Genomic DNA, 21,407 nt, shown 5'->3' with positions numbered 1-21,407 from the left:
AACATTGCAGCATCGGTCTCCTTCTGACAATTCAATGGTCCCCAGACACAGTCTTGTTCTAATTTGCTCCAGACTAGCTTCCCTCATCATGGGCAGCAATGCCTCCTCCCACCTATGCGCCAGCCCCCCACTTCTATTCCACCTGGTGCGGCTCCCTCCAGTTTCTGAACCTAGAGAGGGGAGTCTGCTCTCCCAGTACTCTGGGGCTGCTCCAGGACCAAGGAGGCTGGGATCATGCAGCCTACTCGTCAGCTGGAATGAGGAGGCTGAGGACACTAGGCTGGAGTGGGGGCCAGCTGCTGCAGTGGGGGCAGGAGGCTTGGCTCTGGTAGGGGGTGCAAAAAAAGTGGGGTGTCCAGCAAAAGCGTCAGTGTTTTTTTTTTTTTTTTTTTCACAGCTTTTCGCAGCTGTGGGCTCACGAGTCACCCATGCCCATTACCTTCCTGACTTGTTTCTTTTACTGAACTGGTGCAGGGAGATCCTTTGACATGGAACGTTGCTCATAACCTCATCAGCAGACTAAGAATCTGCTGAACTTAGACATCTCCCAATGGGACTCAAATAACAACCAGACACGGTTTCTATTTGGTCCGCATTGCAGAAGCCATCGCTGGAGAGGGAAAGCCTAAATCCACAGTTAGCATCTAACAGAGATTTCCTGCAGCTGTATCTTGTTTTCAAGCGGGACCGTATTGGATTTCTATGTTGCAGAGCGCATGGAGCAGGTTCCCAGGATGGTTTCTGCCGGAGAAAGGCCTTTCCCGAATCCTAAACCCTAACAGAAGCCGCAAGGAAGTAAAAGAGAAAGCTCGTAACAAATACACATTTGCAGCTGGAGGATTTTCCTCCCACTTGCCCCGCACAGCTAATGAAGTCGCTTCAAAGAAAACAACTGCCTCTAGTTGACCTCCTGGACTTTTAGTAGGTTTAGTGCTATTAAAAGGTGTCAGATTTCCAACCCCCAGAGACAGAGGGTAACTTTCACAAAGTGCTTCAGGAAGCAAAGTGCCATTCTCCTCAATCACACTTGTAAACTTCATTCAGAATCCGTCTCCCCTCAGAACAGGGAGGGCATCGACTTAAGCGAAATGGAATCCCTCAGCGATGTGACTTAACTAGATTTGTTCGGGAACCACTGGAATTCCCATGCCATGGGAAATTCTGATACAGGCAGTCCCCGGGTTACGTACAAGATAGGGACTGTAGGTTTGTTCTTAAGTTGAATTTGTATGTAAGTCGGAACTGGTACATATTGTAGGGGAAACTCTAGCCAAACATTTCTCCAGAGCTCAGTTTTATTCTCCACACCTCACTTCCCTCAGTCCTTTATTCTCAAGCTGAGGTGTCTGCTGAGAAAAGCCGCTCCGCGTCTCCCTGGTCTGCTGGGGGGCGGGGCGCTAGCTTCGCGTCTCCCTGGTCTGCTGGGGGGGTGGCACTAGCTTCGCGTCTCCCTGGTCTGCTGGGGGGAAGCAGCTAGTGTGGGGTTGCCTCACCCTGTTTGTAAGTAGGGATCCGATGTAAGTCGGATCCATGTAACCCGGGGACTGCCTGTACTGCAAAACCCTTTTTGTCATGAATCAGCACAACTCCCTTCCCTCCCCCCTACTCACACACACACACTCTCTCTCTCTCTGAAGTTTCTCATCAATCTTATAGTAATAATACCTGCTTTTTTTACAATGCTTTTCATCAGGAAATCTCCAAATGCTGAACATAGGAGGTTGGTTTCATCACCCCATTTTACACACTTGATGCATCATTTTGATTGCGTTTTGTTTTTATATGTGAATACACAATACATTTCAAAACAAAGTAATTTTGAAACGGAAAAACCAACACGTTCCATTCTGCAAGTGGTGGAGCGAACATTCGGCGTTCCCAACATGCTTGGTTTTGATTTATTTTTTTCTGCATGCAACATCTTCAAAAGCCTCATGTTCCCACAGAAAGTTTGCTATAGACCAAATGGCATTTTCAGATAGGAAAACCGTTCCGTTGGGGAAAACTTTCCGCCAGCTCTTGCCGCCTGCTTGGGTGGGCCAGCCAGTTTACAAAGCTGAATTTTTCCGTGGTTCTTTCGCTCCGGGTGCCAAATGATGGTGATTTCTATGCCTACAGACACTTATCTGCCGGCTTCCTTGCTTTGTGAAGGCATCCCAGACATCCAGTGTAACAACTGACTGCCACGGCTCAGAGACTCAGAGACTTCAAGGCCAGAAAGCACCATTGTGATCATCTAGTTCAGTGGCTCTCCATCAGGGATTCGAGGCCCCCTGAGGAGGCTGTGAGCAGGCTTCAGGGTTGCCACAAAGCAGGGCCAGTGTTAGACTCACTGGGGCCCAGGACAGAAAGCCGAAGCCCCACTGCATGGGGTTGAAGCCTGCACCCGGAACCCCCCACCCGGGTCTGGAGCAGAAGCCTGAGCAATGTAGCTTTGTAGGGACCCCTGTGGCATAGGAGACTGGGCAATGACCCTGCTTGCACCCCCTAAAGCCGGTCCTTGCTTTTATTATGCAGAAAACCAGCTACGGTGGCCCAGATGGGCCATGGAATATTTATTGCATGTGGCGGGCGGGCGGGGGGGGGGGGGAAGGTTGAGACCCCCAATCTAGTCTGGCGACCTGCAGGCCACAGGCCCTCATCCACCCACTCCTGTGATAGGCTCTGCGTGGTGTACAGCTTTGGAGGTACAGAGAACCCATCGTTGACACGGCTTTCAGCCTGCAAGTGACTCAGCCCCACGTTGCTGAGGAAGGTGAAAAACGTGCCCCCCCTCCGCTGAAGCGGGGTGGATTCACACTCCTCCCCTAGAACGGACAGTGCCCTAATCCATCTCCCTGACCCACGCGTCCCCTTGCCAGCCCTCCTTTGCATTCATAGTGAGAAGAGAGCAGGTGCTTGTCTGAGTAGACTCCTCTTCTTCTGCCACCCATCCCCAGGGGTTTGACTCTCATTCCTATGGCAACGGTGCTCCCGTATCCCTCTCCACGCTGGACCCGCCTCCTCCACTTGGTTCTCTCACACGCCTCACCGCCGTGTCCAGTTCTGCATGGCCCGAGCCAAGCTCACCAGTTCCTTAGCCGGTGTCCATTTGTACCTTGTAAATCTGCAGTGTTGCTGCATTGTCGTCCGGGGAGGATCCGGCATCTCCTCTGTCCTCCCATCCCTTAGTCCTGGCCGTTTCTCTATGACAGTTGATCACCCCGCCCGTCTTACCTGTTTGTCAGGCCCGGGACTCCCCCTTCGCCACCCACATCCCGGCTGTGGCCAGATCACGTCGTGTTTTTCTCCACCGAATTTCCTCATTCGCCCTTCCTTTGTGGCCAAACCGCTTGCCCAAACCCTGACGGTCTCCTGCCTCAGCAATCGCAACATCCTCCTCTTTGGGCCTAGCCTTCTGGGGGTTAACCTTGCCCCTTCTACTCTGTCCAAAATGCTGTCACCAAAACAGTCTTCCTCGCCGTATCATCTTGCTCTTTCTGAATCCCTCTGCTGCACTCCAGAGCGAGTTCTGGCTCCTTGCAGTCAACAAGAGGGATCACGCAGGCCCAGTCAGGATCTCTGCTTTTATCTCCCTTTGCCTTCCTCCAGTCTGTCAATGATGCCACATTTATCTGGGAAGGGGTGACAGGGAAGGGATCCCAACATGATGTGGGGAGGAGGGATAGTTCAGTGGTTTGAGCATTGGCCTGCTAAACCCAGGGTTATGAGTTCAATCCTTGAAAAGGCCATTTGGGGCAAAAATCTGTCAGGGGTGGTACTTGGTCCTGCTGTGAGGGCAGGGGGCTGGATTTGATGACCTTTTAAGGTCCCTTCCAGTTCTAGGAGATAGGCAATCTCCATATATATATGATTCCCTGTTCTGTTTATTCCCTCTTGGGCACCTGGCATTGGCCACTGTCCGGAGATGGGATACGGGGCTAGATGGAGTTTTGGTCAGTACCTGTCTGGTCATTCTTATTTTATGGTTTTTGTCAGAAATATTCTAGATTTTGATTTTCCCACAAAAATTACCACTTTTCTATAATATTTTTTACAATAATATTCTCCTCCACCCCATTTTGTTGAGGGGCAGGAGTGGGGGGAGAGGGAGAACCAAGCCATTTTCCTACCTGCTTTAGCGTCAACACATTCAGACCCAGGGCTTGTTCCCAATGTCTGCCAACTCAGGGGCTGTGTCTACACTGGGCCACTTATTCCGGAAAATCAGCTGGTTTTCCGGAATAAGCTGCGAGCTGTCTACACTGGCCCTTGAATTTCCGGAAAAGCAATGATGCTCTCCTGTACAAAATCAGCCGCTATTCCGGAAAACCTATTCTGCTCCCACTCGGGCATAAGTCCTTATTCCGGAACACTGTTCCGGAAAAGGGCCAGTGTAGACAGCCCAGTAGTCTTTTCCAGAAAAAAGCCCCGATCGCGAAAATGGCGATCGGGGCTCTTTTCCGGAAAAGCGCGTCTACATTGGCCACAGACGCTTTTCCGGAAATAGGGCTTTTCCGGAAAAGCAGCTTGCCAATGTAGACGCTCCTTTTCCAGAAAAACTGAAAACGGAATAGTATTCCGTTTTAAGCATTTCCGGAAATTCATGCCAGTGAAGACACAGCCAGGATGTGTCTAGACTACAGGGTTTAGTCAACAAAAGTGGACTTTTGTCGACAAAACCATACCTGCGTCCACACTGCCTTTGAGTTATGTCGACATAATGTTGACAAAACTCAGCAGTTTTGTCGATGTATGTACACCTCATTCTACGAGGAATAACGCCTTTTGTTGACAGAATTCTGTTGATAGAAGGCATTATTGCATCTACACTGTCCTTTGCGTCCACACTGTTATGTCGACAAAGCGGCTTGCTTTGTCGACAGAACTGGATGTAGTCTAGACGCTCTTTGTCGACAGTATCTGTCGACAAAACTTCTGTCGACAAAACCCTGTAGTCTAGACGTACCCTCAGATGCGTTCAGGATGCTCCCGGTTTTATTTCCTTGGTCTGTAATGCCAGCCTCTAATTTCTGAGACCGGTCTTCTCTCTTAGAGAAAGGGTGTAAGCGTTTTGTGCTTTCAATCCTCCTTGAAGCTTTGCTTGTAAAAAAGACAAACAGCCTGAAAGCAATGGGCCATGGAGAAAGTAGCTCAGGGTCATCAAGTCCAGCAGCGAGGTGGCTTCCCTCGTAAAATCCTGCATGAACCCAGCAACATGACTGAGTTTAAACCCAGTCCCTGCTGCAGACGATGCTTCTGTTCTCGAGTCCACTCGCTGACACTTGGTTCTGGTATTTGCCTCTCCATCCTGACAGCCGAGGGTTGCCTGGCCCATCCCCCTGTGGAGGGCGGCCAAGGGCCCTCTGCAGCCCTCGAACTGTACGCGACCCCTTGCTCTCAGGGTAGTGTGGCCCAGTGATCAAAGGAGTCACTATAATCCCCCTTGTGATCGGGATAGTTTGGCTTCGTGGCCAAAGAGTCACTATAATGCCCCCTGTGGTCAGGGCAGTATGGCCTAGTGGCTGGCAGCAGACCAACAGGAGTCAATCCCCAAATGGCTCAGCATGGTCCAGCCACATCACACCGAGCTCCTGGGGAACAATTTCCCTGCCTGGGCTACTTCCTGTCAGTCTCAGGTGGATAATGTTCTCTGTCCCGTTGCTCTGGTCTGAGGGCTTCCCCTGCAGTTCCTCTCAGCCTGGCCACTGTGACACGGTCCGTTGGTGCTTTTTCTCCCGGTGTTCCTGCGGCACCTCCTTCCCGGGCTGTAGTCAGTCCTGACTGAGCCGTGCCACAGGCCTTTATAGCTGGCCTCCAGTTGGAGCATGCCCAGCAGGACTGTGGGGGCGGGGCCTCCTCAGGCAGGTGAGCCAGGTTCACCCCTTTGGGCCCAGTGCGGGGTTGATGCGCCCTGTCACACTGACGGAATAATTTCTCCTCACGGTCATGGAAGATCCATGTGTGTAGGAACACTGGAGTCCAAATCAGCTGTGGTAATGGAGAGCACCGGGTTGCCTTGCCTCTGACAAACAGAAACTAGAGACACCATTCCTACCCATCCTGGCTAATAAGTATTGATGGACCACTCCTCCATGAATGTATCTATTTATTTTTTGGACCTGTTAAAGTCCTGGCCCCCACAACATCCTCTGGCAAGGAGTTCCACAGGTTGACTGTGTGCTGTGTGAAGAAATACTTCCTTTTGTTTGTTTGTATGTTTGAAACCTGCTACCTATTAATTTTATTTGGTGACCCCGTAGTTCAGAGGAGACAATACCCCTACACTACACATTCTCACCATGCGTGTATTCATAACACTCTGCCATGCACACATACACATGGTAATGCCAGCACATATGCTCTCCTCCCACACTGACATCTGTATTTTCTTCCCTGAAATGTGGCCCAAATTGTTTATTGAATCGAAAGGTTATGATAGAGGGGGAGAGGAGAAGACAGATAAGATCAAAAACCCAGGTTCTCTATGTTCCTTCTTCTATCAAGCGAGTTGGCTCCGGCATTTTGTTATGTAGGAAGCCCTGCGAGTTTGCGTATTTCTCCAAATTGTACTACAGCAAACCCGAGAGAACTGGCACAATCAGCAGGTTTGCAGAGAAAATGAGATTTTTCCTGGACAGCTTCCAGCAACAGCAGCAGCACTTCAAGGCACATCTCAATTAATTAACAGAGCCAAACTTTATTAGAGATGATTGTTGGCCAAAAATAACCCAGCCCTTTGAGTTAGCTAGCTTTCTTTTCTTTTCCTCTTCTCTCTTCTCTTTTTCTTTTCTTCCCTCCCTCCGCAACTGCCTTTGAGTTCATTGACTGCACATGGGACAGGGAAAACCTGCCCTTAATCAAAACTTGGATGAAAAATTAAAGTCTTCATGAAATTGATATTCCCAAGTAGATCTTTGGCTGCTGGCCCTCAATAAATATTGCACTTAGGTGCCTTTGATCCTAAAGGACCCTAAAGCATTTTGCAGGCCTTAAATGTAGAGTGAGACATGACGACTGTATTATTTGAAGTTGGCCCAGTTATAGGAGAGTTTTCCAAACTGCAAGTTGCTAGCCTCAAAACTTATCCTGAGGGTGTTATTTTAAGTGTGGGGTGTGATGGCGACTCAGAGAGTTGTACAGTGTTACATGCGGAGTATGCAGAGAGTTGTTGGGGAGGGAGGGTCATATCAAAGAGTATTTTGTTTATTTTGAGGGGGGTGGGAAGGACTTTCTTTTTTTAGCATCAGCTAGACTGTGCATGTGTTAATGAGCACTTACAAGCTATTACCCCCGAGCACATGAGATTTATATTTATATTACATTAATACCTAAAAGGCCTCAGTCTGGATCAGGACCACAATGTGCTGACAACTGTGCAAATATATAGTATGAGAAAGGCCCTGACCCACAGTTCTCATGGTATAAATAGATAAGACCGTCGCTGGGCAGGAAGGACCACACAGGCATGGGTTTAGCCCAATGTAAGTGCTCCCTGTAAACTGGGCGCTTGTGCAGCTGCTCAGGAGAAATTCCAAAGCTGCTCAGCTGATTAACAGAACTCCGACAGCTAGGTTCTGTGTTTCTACTGGTGGTGCACGTCCACACATGGCTCGGTGCCCATACAAATTATTCTGCACATGAATGGAAAAGATGAGAGGGGGAACATTGCCCATAATGATTTGGTTTTGTTTTGTTTCTCTGGCTATCTAGGTAGCATCCTGTAATTTAGGGTACTAAGTACTATTACACTGTATGTGGTGTGATATTTGCTGTCTAATTAGCATAATTAAAATACAATGGCCAATGGGAGCGAATGTAATAGGACACAGATCTTTTCACCGATAGATCACCAGTTCAATCCAGCACTGCCTTGGTGGACCACAAACCATCACCATCTGCTGTCTTGGCTGTTCGGTGACGGATTTGTCATGGACTTGGCTCATTTATTAGAGGATATGTGTCAACACCAAACATACCATCTCAGCCAGGTGGACAAGTGCTAGACAAGCCAAGGGACAGAGTTCCTCTCTCACCCACTGAGTTAGACACTCCGGTATAACTGGAAGAATCCCAGGTAAGTCACTGGAATAACGCATTAGAGATGCTTCAAACCTGAGCTAGTCCAAATGTGGATTTGACTTTGTACGTGTTCTGTGAATAAACAGGTGTGTATTCTCCAAAGCGCTCCATCTGGCACCTTTTAAGCAGACTGAAATTAAAAAGAAGAGGGGGGGGAGGCATTAATAAAAATATGGCAGCTTTCCTAGACCATTTCATTAACTGTATCAGTGAAGCATAGCGCCCAAAGTCCTGTGTTTCTGCTGAATACTAACCTTCCTCCCAAATACTTGGCTCTTTCTTAGAACAATTGCTGGTTTGTACCAACTCAATTAATCACGGAAACAAAACTCAAAATAAAGAAAAACAAAATCCAAGATGATACAAGCATCAATTCTACTGTCTCTGATTAGCTGCCTTCTAGTCTAGATTCTGCTCAGTATTTTAGTGTTACTCCGGATGTATCCTGCTGTTAAAACCAGAATTTATCCCTTTGCCTTAGTTACTTTTGTGTTAGCTGAGTGGAAAGGAATAAGCTAACAAAGGTGGGGGGCTGGACTTGATGACCTCCGGAGGTCTCCTCCAACTCTGTGATTCTATGAATGGCAATTTCACATTACCCATGGAAAGAGGGAGAACTCCAAAAAGAGCTATTGTCACTTTTATTCTCGCTTGTGCTGCTCTTTCTTGAGGGAACAAAAAAGAGGAAAAGGAAGAAATTGACACCATCGTTAAAGCTGCTCAAAACCGCTTGAGGGGTTTGTTGAAAAGTGGCTTTGTTTCAGAAAACATCTTTTTCCCCCCCTACGTTTGTTGACTTTTAAATTTTTTTCTCAAGACCAAACTCATGATCTTTATTTGCAATGTAGACTCGAAGAAGAGCTCCATATAGCTCACAGGTGGGTGAAAGGGCCTCAGCAGGCCGAATCCGGCCTGCCAAACGAGTTGATCTGGCCCGCAGAGGCCTTGCCACTTCCCCCATCCCCAGGCCAATCAGGATCTTGGGGGTAGGGTTGCCAGGTGTCCGGTGTTGAAGCGGCTAGTCCAGTATTGGAGCCTTCTGTCTGGGAAACAAATTGAGAAAATAGAAACGTCGGGTATTTTCTAAATCAGATGGAATGTAGATTGGGATGGAATGTCAAGTGTGCCCATCTGGCAACCCTACTTAGGGGTGGAGGAAAGCACGTGAAGTCTCCTCCCGCCCTTCAAGAAGTATGTGGCACTTAGAAGCACCGCATGCTCCTGCCAGGGCAGGAGGAGACTTTGCACACTCCCCCCGCCCCCAAACCATGATTGGCCTGGGGGCAGGGGTAGCGCGCAGTCTCCTCCCACCCTGCAAGGGGCATGGTGCTTCTAAGCGGTGCACACTTCTCGCAGGGTTGGGGCAGGGTGGGAGGAGACTTTGCATGCTCCCCCTGCCCCCAGGCCAATCAGACCTTGCGGGCCGGGTGAGTGCATGAAACCTCCTCCTGCCCTGCAGGGGGCTCAGCACTTAAAGTCAACCGCCACCTGCTGCTCCGCTGGCGGTTAACTCTAAGCATGGCGCTCCCTTGCAGGGTGGGGATAGGGAACGAGAGACTTCACGTGCTCCCCCTAGGGGCAGCAGGGGGGGGCACACGAAGTCTCCACCCACGGCCAGGGGCACGGATACCTAGAAAGAACCGCTAGCTGTTCAGAACAGCTGGTGGTTCTCTCTGGGAATGGGCAAAGACTTTGGGTGCTCCTCCACCCCCAGACCAATCAGGGTCTGTAGTTGGGGAAGCACGGAAGTGTCCTGGCCCCGCCCCTTCTGCCTGAAGCCCCGCCCCTTCCGCCTGAAGCCCCACCCCTTCCAGGGCAGCTTGGGGCCACTTAAAAAATTTCAGAAGTAGCCCCCAGCCAAATATTATTGCCAACTCCTGATCTAGCTCCAAAGCATGTCCCTTTCCCTCGCAGAAGTTAGCCCAATAAAAGACACTACCTCACCTGCCTCATCTATCTTGTTATTTTTAGCATTTTAATACATTTTTTTTTTTATCAGAAAGTTCTTGAGGTGCTTATTGGAATGTTTTTATTGAATGAAAATTGGCTTCTGACGGCCGAAAAGTTTCTATAATCATTTCAACAACACTTTTTGATGAAAAATCAGAGCAATTGATTTTTTTTAAAAAAAAGAGCCCCTATTGAACCCTCCATAATGAAACACCTTCGAACTGTGGAACTTTTTCATGCAACTAGTTTTCCACTTTTGTGACTAGCTCCAGGAGTTCGGTTACAGATGGCGGTTAGCCCGTGTTGCCCAATCACAGCTGCGTTCGGATGCCATGCAAATAGCATCATCAACGCCAATGGGGCTTATCCTGGTTGTAAAGGGAGCAGTTTGCATTGTGGTAGTGCCAAGGTGTCTCCGCCATGGGGAAAAGGACACTGTTGTGTTAGGCACTGCACAAACACATTACAGGTTGAACCTCTGAAATCCAGGACTCTCTGGTTTGGCAACATCCGTGGTCCAGCAGGACTACCCCAGAGGCTGGGAGCAGGGGCAGGCTGGGAGTCCAGCAGCCAGGTGTTTGCCCTGGACCAGGCAGCCATAGCCAGGTTAACAGCAGAGCGGCCAGCAGTGGCCAGGAGCCCTGCGGAGGGGAGGGGGGGGCCGCGGTGGCCGTGAAGCAGGCAGCAGCCAGAGAGGCTGGTGGCAGGGGGGCCAGCGGTAGCTGGGGAGCCAGAGCTGGGAGCTCAGCTGGACTGGGAGCAGAGCCCAATGGCTGAGGCTGGCAATTGCGAGCAGGCCAGCGGCCTGGAGGGGAGCCCAGGAGCAGGGACCAGTGGCCAGCAGGGGGAGACCTGATCCAGCAAACTCCCTGGTTCGGGACTGCTTAGGTTCCAAGGGTGCCAAACCAGGGAGGTCCCACCTGTACAAAAAGGAATTCCCTGCCCCAAAGAGCTAGCAATGTAAGACAAGAGACCACAGGTGGATACAGAGGGGAGTATAAGTAAACAGTGAGGCCTTATTGGTCAGTATGGTAGGCAGTGGTCTCTAAGCATGTAGTTTATAGTTGGTAAGTGTTGGTGATCATGAATTTTTCCATCCACCTGCAACAATTCCTTATACCCATGATCGAATGATAAACGCTCGTGTTTTGTGGCACTTCTGGAGAGCGAATGCCATCTCTGCGTGTCAGATCCATCTCTCAATTGGTTCAATAATATTGACCCCCTTGTCTTTGTATTTTGAGATTTGATTTTCCTTCCTATGGGCTTTTTTTATCCTTGCACATTGGGTCGGGAACAGATCATGCACACGAGGTCAGTGAGGCAGGATGGATGACTTGGGATGTCCAGTGGCATTCCTGTGCAGTGTTTCCGCATCACAGTTTTACTACAAGTGATATTTTATGGGTGGAGTTAGTTAAAACCCCAGCATAGGCGTTATGTGGTCACATGGGACTCTTAGCTTTCCCTGCTGTTTTTTTAAAGTAAGTTTTCAAACCTCCCAGTTATGGGAAATAGTTAGTAAATGGGAACCATAAAGGGTCAAAACCCAGAAGGCAAATTAAAAGAAACAAATTTTATTTTTAAAATTTCATGATTTTAAGTCAATCTCCTGACCTGGGGTGAGGTCTGGCTACCGAGATTTGAACCGCTGGGGTTGGCGATAGTGAAGTTGACTTGCCATGACTGTATTCTTGAATCTCAGGTGCGATGGGGTCTGACCCGTCTCCCTTCTGGAGTCTGTCAGTGGTGTGTTACTCTGCATGGGTAAAATCCATTGGTGCAACAAGTCAAGGCCACTTCTGTGTCCTCATTGGCTTTAGTTGGACATAAATGGTGCCTAGGTCTTCTGATATGGCCTGTGGATGGGGTGGATATTCACTGTCTGTGAAGAACTTTTTTGTAATACTCTTCCTCAACTTCCCCTTTCTTAGCCCTTGTCTCCACTTATCAGGAGTCCAGTGCTACAGAGATCGATCTCCTGGGGTTTGATTTAGCGGGTCTAGTAAGGACCCGCTAAATCAATCACTGATCATGCTTCCATCAACTCTTAGTGATACAAGGGCCGTGAGGAGTAAGGGAAGTCGATAGGAGAGTTTCTCCCATTGACCTCCTGCAGTAGGGACGCTGCAGAAATTCAAACTACGGTATGTTGACTCAAGAAGGAAGAGACATCAGGAGTCATTGAGACCCAAAGCAGGACCAACCCCAACACAATCATCTTAGTCAGGGCTTTGTCAAGCCGGGACTTAAAAACCTCTAGGGATGGAGATTTCACCCCCTCCCTAGGGAACCCATCCCAGTGCTTCTCCACCCTCCTAGGGAAATCGTTTTTCCTAATATCCAACCTAGACCTCCCCCACTGCAACTTGAGATCATTGCTCCTTGTTCTGCATCTGTCGCTACTGAGAACAGCCTCTCTCCATCCTCTTTGGAACCTCCCTTCAGGAAGTTGAAGGCTGCTCTCAAATCCCCCCTCACTCTTCCCTTCTGCAGACTAAACAAACCCAAATCCCTCAGCCTCTCTTTGTGTGTCATGTGCTCCGGCTCCCTCATCATTTTTGTTGCCCTCTGCTGGACTCTACAATGCGTCCACATCCTTTCTGTAATGGGGGTGGCGGTCCCAGAACTGGACACAATACTCCAGAGGTGGCCTCCCCAGTGCCGAATAAAGGGGAATAATCACTCCTCTCAATCTGCTGATAATGCTCCCTCTAATGCAACCTAATATTCCATTCGCTTTCTTGGCTACAAGGGCGCCCTGTTGACTCATATCCAGCTTCTTATCCACAGTAATCCCCAGATGTAATTCTCATCTAGTCCAGTGTCCTGTCTTCGGACAATGGCCAGTGATGGGTGCCCCAGAGGGAATGAACAGAACAGGGAATCCTCAAATGATCCATCTCCTGTTGCCCGTTCCCAGCCTCTGACAAACAGAAGTTAGGGACAGCACTTCAACCTATCCTGGCTAATAGCCATTGACAGACCAACACCTGTCAGGGATGGTTTAGATATTACCTAGTCCCGACATGAGTGCAAGGGACTCTGAGGATCATAGGACTGGAAGGGATCTCATGATCCTGTGGACCTATCCTCCATGAATTTATCTAGTTATTTGTTGAACCCTGCTATAGTCTTGGCCTTCACAAAGTCCTCTGGCAAGGAGTTCCACAGGTTGATTGTGAGTTATAAGAAATATTTCCTTTTGTTTGTTTTAAACGTGTTTTAAACTACCATCTTTTTTTCTAAATTATTTGTGTATATTTTGGAGAGAGAGAGAATTGAGTGATTGCGAGATGCCCACTGTTTATGCACAGAACGGTCAGCGGCACTACCCTTTCCCTTCCTGCCATCCCACTGAAGTGACTAAATGTTAATCTGCAGGAGCTATGTCTTGTCATTGAGGAAGAATCCATTCTGTCTCCATGCCCATCCAGTCCTTGGTTTATCCGCTGAGACGGCCAAGAAGAGGCTACTGTAACAGGTAGCATTTGTGGTATAGACACTAAGCCGCTAGCATCTGATCTGAGACCAGCAAGACTCATTTCATGTCTCTGGATAGACAGGAAGTGGATGTGAATTAATTCTTCAGAGCTGAGAGATGAGGGTCCACATGGAACTCCAGGTTCAGGGACCCTTAGGGTGTTCTAAGTGGAATTATTATTACTATAAGATCCCAGGTTTTCTGTACATACAATCCCTCTTCATAGACATCTGAGTACAACGGTCATTTTTAACATGCTGAAATTGCTAGACTCTACTTTATGGCATATTTAACTATCTAACTGGGTTTTTTTGTTTGGTTGGTTTTTGCTTTGTTTTCTGCGTATGTTCCTTTAAGTCTCTAAGTACTATGTCATCTGCAGAAGCAAGCAAGGGGGCTAATTGAAAAACAATTTGGATAGAAAATTGGTTTGGGACTAAACAAGTATTTTCATTAAAAGTGGTGTATTTCTGTTGGGAATTTTGATTTTGCGTTAGATAAAATAAATTCCCAAGAAGCAAAATGTTTTGACTAAATCCCATAATATTTAGTTTTGAATCTGCTGCCTCTGTGCATCATGGGAGTTTTTACGTCGATTGTTGCATGTCGGTCTATGGGCCAGGCTCCCTAGACAATCTTCATCTCCCATGGTGCACCATGATCAGAGATTCTCATAAGGTACCTCTTCCCCTCTCCAAGAGGGACAATGGTGGCTCATCAAAGGAGATATAGTCCAACTAGGAGGTCCAGCCTGCAGATGAGAGTGAGCACATGAGGGCCTCAAACTACAGCTCCCATGAGGCACAGCGGGAGTATTTCATAATCCTAGTACAGTAAAACTCCATTTGTCCGGCATCCAGTGGTAGTCTGGCATCAACTGGAACCCGGAAGTGCTCCAGTCAGCTGGACAATTGGAGCTCCTGTGAGCCCCACACGTGCTCACGGGCCAGGAAAGGGAAGGGGAAGAGAGGAGAAGGGGATTTTACCCCTGTGACGGGTCTGCCGGGACCTGCACTGCGGCCGATTGGGGGGTGGGGGTGGCGGGGATGGCACGGCGAGGGGCAAACCCTCCAGCGTTTTGCAGGGAGGTGCAAGAAAGCCCCGTGCAGCCACCTGCTACAGGCCAGCTGGGGCTGCAAGCAGCGGCGGACGAGAGGGGGCAAGGCGAGGGGCGGCGCTGCGGGACCAACCCGGCAAGCACCCCAGCTGCTCTGCCCTGCCGCTTCCCCAAGTCCGCCGCTGCTGAAACCGACGAGCGATAGCAGCAGCCATTTTGTATTATATTCAGAGCAGATTGCTTGAGTGCAGATCCACACATGGTGTGCTCCACTCTGACTTTTATCCTTCCTTCATAGCCTTAGGACAAAATAAAGGTCACTGAAACTGAAACTGAAAGAACAGGACTCCTCTTTGGGCACAGAAAAATCTAACCTTTTCTCATTCATTCACTGAGCAGTCTGATACCTCAGACCCAACCAACAAAGCCAATAAAGTCTCGGGGAAGCCATGTTAGTTTGTAACTTTAAAAACAATGAGTAGTTGGCACCTTACAACAAATTATATATAGGTAGTATCGTGAGCTTCCGGGGGCAAAACCCACTTCCTCGGATGGCCTGGAAGCTGGAATGGAAATAGCAGGAGCCCAGAATTTATAACAGAAAAATAAGGGAAGGAAAAAAAGGTACCTGTCAGTTGTAGTACAGGTGCTAATGAGGCTAATCGAGTTTTGCCCATGAAAGCTCATGATACTATCTATATTTTTGTTAGTGCCACAGGACTATGCGTTGTTTTTAAAGCCAATATAAACACTATTAATCAAGCAGATCTTGCAAGCCAGCTCACCCCCAAAGGAATAAGCAATGAACTAGAATTGATATGAATGTATCTTCTACTGCGTTCCCACAGCCCAGTGGGAGTGGCAAGCATGCCATTGCTGTTCATCAGCACTACAACTGTTCTCTAGGCCTGTCTAGCCATTGTGTTACCGTATCCCCACAACTCAGATACTGGGAAGCCACAGAAAGAAACTACCACAGATAGGCCATTTAGCCTTATCAGCCAGTGTGCTTGTCCACTCCTTTTGGCCTGAATTCTCACCCAAGCATAGGCTCCTTTCTACTGCTCAGGCCTTAATTGATGCCTGCGTTCAGATCCTGTTGCATTTCTAGCATGCCTAGCAGAGGCCTCAGTGTGGCTGAAGGATCAGCCCTCTGTCATAGAGGAAGAGGAAGTGCACAACGTAAAAAGGGCTGGTAGGGAGAAGATGAGGAAGCTGGTCCTTGCTGAAGATACGGTGTCATTCTCCTCTTACTTACCACCTCAAAACCAGGTCCTCAGCAATTAAAAGTTGTCCCCCTCTGTTAGCCTATCCATAGAAGAATGAGTCATGGAATCATAGACAACATAGAACTGGAAGGGCCCTTGAGAGGTCGTCGAGTCCAGTCCTCTGCCCTCATGGCAGGACTAAGAACCATCTAGACCATCCCTGACTAGGGCTGGTCCAAATCATTCATGCTCCCTGGGCCCCAGGAGCGCAGTGCGTGGTGCCCCCGGGTGCCAGGCACATGTGCAGCCCCGCCTCAGGCGCCTGGTGCATTCGCGGCCCCAACCCTGCCCAATCCAGCAGCCCCACGCGGTGCCCCCTACAATGGGGCGCCCCGGGCAGTAGCCCAGTCAGCCCGTAGCTTGGGCCGGCTCCATCCCTGACAGGTGTCTGTCTAACCTGCTCTTAAATATCTCCAGAGATGGAGATTCCACAACCCCCAAGGCAACTTATTCTAGGGTTTAACCACCCTGACAGGTAGGCAGTTTTTTCTAATGTCCAACCTAAACCTCCCTTGCTGCAATTTAAGCCTATTGCTTCTTATCCTATCATCAGAGGCCAAGGAGAACAATTTTTGTCCCTCCTCCAATTTTTGTCCCTCTTTCCTGTGAGGTACTTGAAAACTGCTACCATGTCCCCTCTCAGTCTTCTCTTTTGCAAACTACACAGACCCAATTCTTTCAGTCTTCCCTCACAGGACATGTTCTCTAGACCTTTCATCATTTTTGTTGCTCTTCTCTGGACCTTCTCCAATTTCTCCACATCTTTAAATGTGGTGCCTAGAACTGGACACAATACTCCAACTGAGGCCTAATCTGCACAGAATAGAGCGGAAGAATGACTTCTCGTGTCTTGCTCACAACACACTTGTTAATGCATCCCAGAATCATGCCTTTTTTGCAACAGTGTCACACTGTTGCCTCATATTTAACTTTTGTTCCACTATAACCCCTAGATACCTTTCTGTAAAACTCCTTCCTAGACAGTCGCTTCCCATTCTGTATGCGTGAAACAGATTGTTCCTTCCTCTTTGCATTTGTCCTTATTAAACTTCATCCTATTTACCTCAGACCATTTCTCCAGTTTGTCCGGATCATTTTGAATTATGACCCTATCCTCCAGAGCAGTCGCAACCCCTCCCAGCTTGGTATCATCTGCAAACTTGGTAAACGTACTCTCTATGCCGATATCTAAATCTTTGATGAAGATTTTGAACAGAACCAGTCCCAAAACAGACCCCTTGCAGAACCCCACGTTATGAAGCTGCCTTCAACTACCGGAAGGGGGATTTTAAAGAGGATGGAGAGAGGCTGTTCTCAGTGGTGGTAGATGGCAGAACAAGGAGCAACGGTCTCAGGTTGCAGTGGGGGAGGTCTAGGTTGGATATTAGGAAAAACTATTTCCCCAGGAGGGTGGTGAAGCACTGAGATGGGTTACCTAGGGAGGGGGTGGAATCTCCATCCCTAGAGGTTTTGAAGTCCCAGCTTGACCAAGCCCTGGCTGGATTGATTGAGTTGGGGTTGGTCCTGCTTTGGGCAGGGGGCTGGACTCGATGACTCCTGATGTCTCTTCCACCCCTAGGAGTCTATGATTCTATGAACCTGCTAGACATGTATCCACACTGGTAAAGCCACTGTTGCAGCTTCCTTCTTTACATGCATGTTCATGAGAGTCCAGGGATACAGCGGCGGATAGGTGGCAGTTCTCCAGTGACATCACTTGGTCCCTCTTCATAAGTGCTATGTTGGCCTTAAAACCATAATAATTCAATTGCAAGTGGACATCGCCCATGGTACATGGAGAAAGACTCTTGGGCATAAGGCACCAACCAGGCTTTGCTGGTTTCCACTGCCCTCGAAACCCAAGGGGAGGTGCATTCCCATGGCTGACAAATGAGCAGAGACAAACCCAGAGCCACAGGGAATGCAGGAAATGGCAGGGCTTTGATACAGGGGATGGTTTGACAGGCATACTCTTCAGGCACATCTGCACTGCAGCTGGGGGCGAGCCACCCAGCCTGTGTTAGCAGGCCTAAGCATCCTTATTAGGGAAAAGGGAAAGTGATATCGTTGCTAACTCGTGTAATTATGTCAATAGCAAAGTTTGCAGCACGGCACCTTAAGTTTATAAAGCAGATGGTGCGGGGCAGGAGGATGGGTGTTTCTTTACAAAGCCCTTTATTGAGCCAAAATAGTTCTAGTCCCTTTGATCAGGGCTGTGTGGACTTTGCCCTTTCCAGAGGGAGAAAGGCTAATGAGTGATCTTTGAATTTCTGCAGCCCTGCCCAGCACAGCTGCTCAGTCTGCAAGGAGCAAGGAATAACCCATAAATCTTAGCCACACAGTCTTAGTCAGCTGCACACAACGGGCTCTTTCTCGCACCCTTCGAGGTCATGAATCTGCGGGCCCGCTAGGAGGCAAGGGAAAGCTCTTCCTTTTGCTGAACCCCCAAATCAACACTGAGTCAGATCCTCTGTGGAGTCACCCCACAAGGAGCCTGGCCCTGTGTGTGTTTATAAGGGAGACCGGACCCAGAGTTTAAGTTGGTTATGGGGAGGAAATGAGATTTTACAAAATGTACTGGATTTATTTTTTTCCAGTGAAGAAAGAGTTTTTTTCTTCTCTTCCAAGAAACCTTATACCGCTGCAGCCTTTGACGTGCAGAGACATCAGCTAGGTGCATAATTATGTATTGCTGGTTTAGTGTATGGTGTCTAAAACTCTGCCAGGTGCTTCACAGGCAGCCAAAAAAGATGCAGTTCCTGCCTCCGAACGATTTATCATCCCCGGGCCTACTCCTGCAACACTGCTGATATTAAGGGACTCCAGTAGAACTGTTCAGAATAGGAACAGTTCCCACTAGAGTCCCAATCCTGCTTATACCAGTGGGGTTCTTTGGGGCATCCGGAATTATCCACGCCGAGCAGCTTGCAGATTGGGGCCGTTATTGACTAATAAAAGTTTGCAAGGTCAGAGCCTGAGTTTTAGATGTGCCTCCACGCTGACGTCCAGCAGGCAGGCGGTTGAGCGTTAAAGAAGGATGAGCATTAAAGAAAGGAAGGCATGAGAACTGGAAAGTGAAACCGATTAGAAACAAAAGTGGCCAATGTAATGCTTAAAGGGTGACGTTCCCGTGTGTGCAAACAGCCAGCTCGAAACTCATGCTCGGTGGACAAGATGCACTGATTTTACAGGGACAGTCTAGCTATTTGGGGCTTTGTCTTACACAATCACCTATTAAACCCCACCCGGTCCCAGTTTGTCACACTTGCTGTCTGGTCATGCACCATTTTCTGGCATATGGAAACCTGTTTTAAAACAACATGCTGTGACTTTAAATTATAAGGGGTTTCCTGGTTCTTGCAGGCAGGGGTCTCTGTAGGGAAGCATGTCATCAGAGTCGGGCTGCACACAGACAGCCAATAGCAGGCAGGGGCACTGGAATGGGGGCGGAGTCATGGCCACATCACCTTTAAAAGCAGGAGGGCTATGTCCAGCCAAGCACAGGAGCGATGTGGGGAGAGGGAGGAGAGGAGTGAGTGGGCAACAGGGTCCTGGGAGGAAGAGGCAGCACAGGAGTGGGGCCTCGAGTGGAAGGAACAGTGCAAGGGTGGATGCTTGGGGAGAAGGGGCAGTGTGAGTGTGGGGCCCTGGGGGAATGGACTAGGGTTGCCAGGTGTGTCTGGTATTGACCCGGACAGTCCGGTATTTTCGCCTCCTGTCCGGTAAAAAAATTCGGAAAATACCAGGCACCTAAAATGTCTGGTATTTTCTGATTTTTTTTCCCCTGCCAGGAGACAAAAATTCTAGACACTTGGCAACCCTATGACACACTCAGCTTACCTGGTTCCGCAGGGAAGGTCCTTCCTGGCTCGACCAAGAAAACAAGATGGCTGGCAGCAAAAAACCTAAAGATCTGAGCAAGGGGAAGCAATGCCTTCCCTGGGTCATAGTGCTCAACCGCTTCTCTTCCTTCCCTATGCTGACTCTGCACGCAATTAAAGGGGCCATCCTTTTTTAATGCTGTTTTATTTATTTATTTTGCTTAATAACTCTTGGGGTCCTTTTTTTTTCTTTCTTTTTTTTGCTCAACAACTTTGGTCTCCCCTCCCCCCTCAACAGAATTTTTTCCTTGGTGTGGTTTTTTTTTGGGGGGGGGGGGGCAGGGAGGTGTTCAGTATTTTTGTTGAAACCATCTGGCAACCCTAGAACGGACAGAGGGCAGGGACACAGTTCAGGCAATGGTTGCCTTTCATTTTTTTAGGGACGTTCTGCCGCGCCTCAGAGCAAGGCGGGGTAAGTTGAGGCTCTCTGCTTTCGAGAGCAGCCTGCTTTGTGTCTCTGTGTTTTGGAGTTTCGTGTGTTATCATTATGGAGCCTAAGAAACGAAGTAGTGTTACACACTGCACTCTTCCGGCGAGAGTATTTTATATTTTTATCCCGTTTCTCTGGTCCTATGCTGTGAAGCACCACACACTGAAGGTCATGTAAGTGGGGCATGGACCTGGTGCTGGGCCAGTACGAAGGAATGAATTTTCCTCAGGTAGTGCAAACAAGACCAGGCCCGCTGATGGGAAAGGATAAATGTGGCAATTGCCCAAGGGCCCAGAGTTTCTAAGGAGTCCAGAGCTCCTGGCCACACTGGCACTGCTACTGCAGCAGTGGTGGCAACTGGAGCCACAGACCCATTTAAATTGCCCCCGGAGTGTTGCAGTGCTGCTCCACACAGCTCTGAGTATAGGGGGGAGGAGTGCGCTATGGTCTGGGTGGCACTAAGGGCTGACTGCCTGAGGCCCCTCCCCTTCTGCCTGAGGCCCCTCCCCTTCTGCCTGAGGCCCCGCCCCTTCTGCCTGAGGTCCCATCCCTTACAGGGCTGCAAAGATGGCCCCTCACACACACCTTCCTTTGGGACCTGTGGTGGCTGTCGGCCCTACCGAGCATGACTGACTAGCTGATTTCCATTGGCCATGCTGAGAGAAAGCAAAAAGGAAACAAATCACTCCAAGCCACATGGTAAAAGGGCATAATGCATATGAGGTCAGGTCCCTCAGCCTTCAAGTTTCAGTGTTGGGAGAGATGCTGATTAACTCCAGCTGAGATCTGTCTTGATATTTTTAACCCCACATTGTTCCTTTAAATGATAAATCAATACTTTCGGCAGCTCCCTGCACCACACACAATCTATCTCCCCCCTCTGCATAATAATTTGCCAAAAATAAGTTTTCCCTAAGGTCTGCACAATGGAGCATCTGGGGTCTGAGCTGAGCAGGTCAGTTTCCATGTAGCCATTCAGTGCTGCGCTCTGTGGAAAATGCAAGAAGACCAAAACCTCAGAGGGCAAGGGGAGGTGATATGATGGCGGCTAATAGTTCCTTTTAAACTGGGCTCCATCCTCCGGCATCAGAAGGGAAAGGGTGTCTTCCTTAAAGCCAGAGGAGGGAGCTGAAAACCTAGGTGTGCCAGGCGAGAGTGGTGTGTCGAGGTCAGATTGAGTCTTCTGAGCCAAGAGCCAGAGTTTGGTAGTTTCAGCAGGAAGGAGAGGGTCTTGGGGCGCTGGCGTTGTTTAAACATGGTTGGACATCAGGAACAC

The 21,407-nt window shown here is 49.0% G+C and overlaps 1 protein-coding gene across 5 annotated transcripts in view; it reads left to right on the top strand.

Moving 5' to 3' along the window:
• Positions 1-21,407, top strand: part of GFRA4 (GDNF family receptor alpha 4) — a 132,621-nt gene that overhangs the window by 32,487 nt on the left and 78,727 nt on the right. The window contains exon 1 of one of the 5 annotated variants that reach the window (XM_075931022.1): positions 8,037-8,056. The exons of the other annotated variants lie outside the window; for them this stretch is intronic. The gene's annotated coding sequence lies outside the window, so the exon portion shown is untranslated. Of the gene's footprint in view, positions 1-8,036; positions 8,057-21,407 lie in introns of those variants that run through there. 5 annotated transcript variants of the gene reach the window in all.

Source organism: Pelodiscus sinensis, chromosome 5 (genome assembly GCF_049634645.1).
Source record: "Pelodiscus sinensis isolate JC-2024 chromosome 5, ASM4963464v1, whole genome shotgun sequence".
Classification (NCBI taxonomy): domain Eukaryota; kingdom Metazoa; phylum Chordata; order Testudines; family Trionychidae; genus Pelodiscus; species Pelodiscus sinensis.
This window is presented reverse-complemented; position numbering and strand designations above follow the sequence as displayed.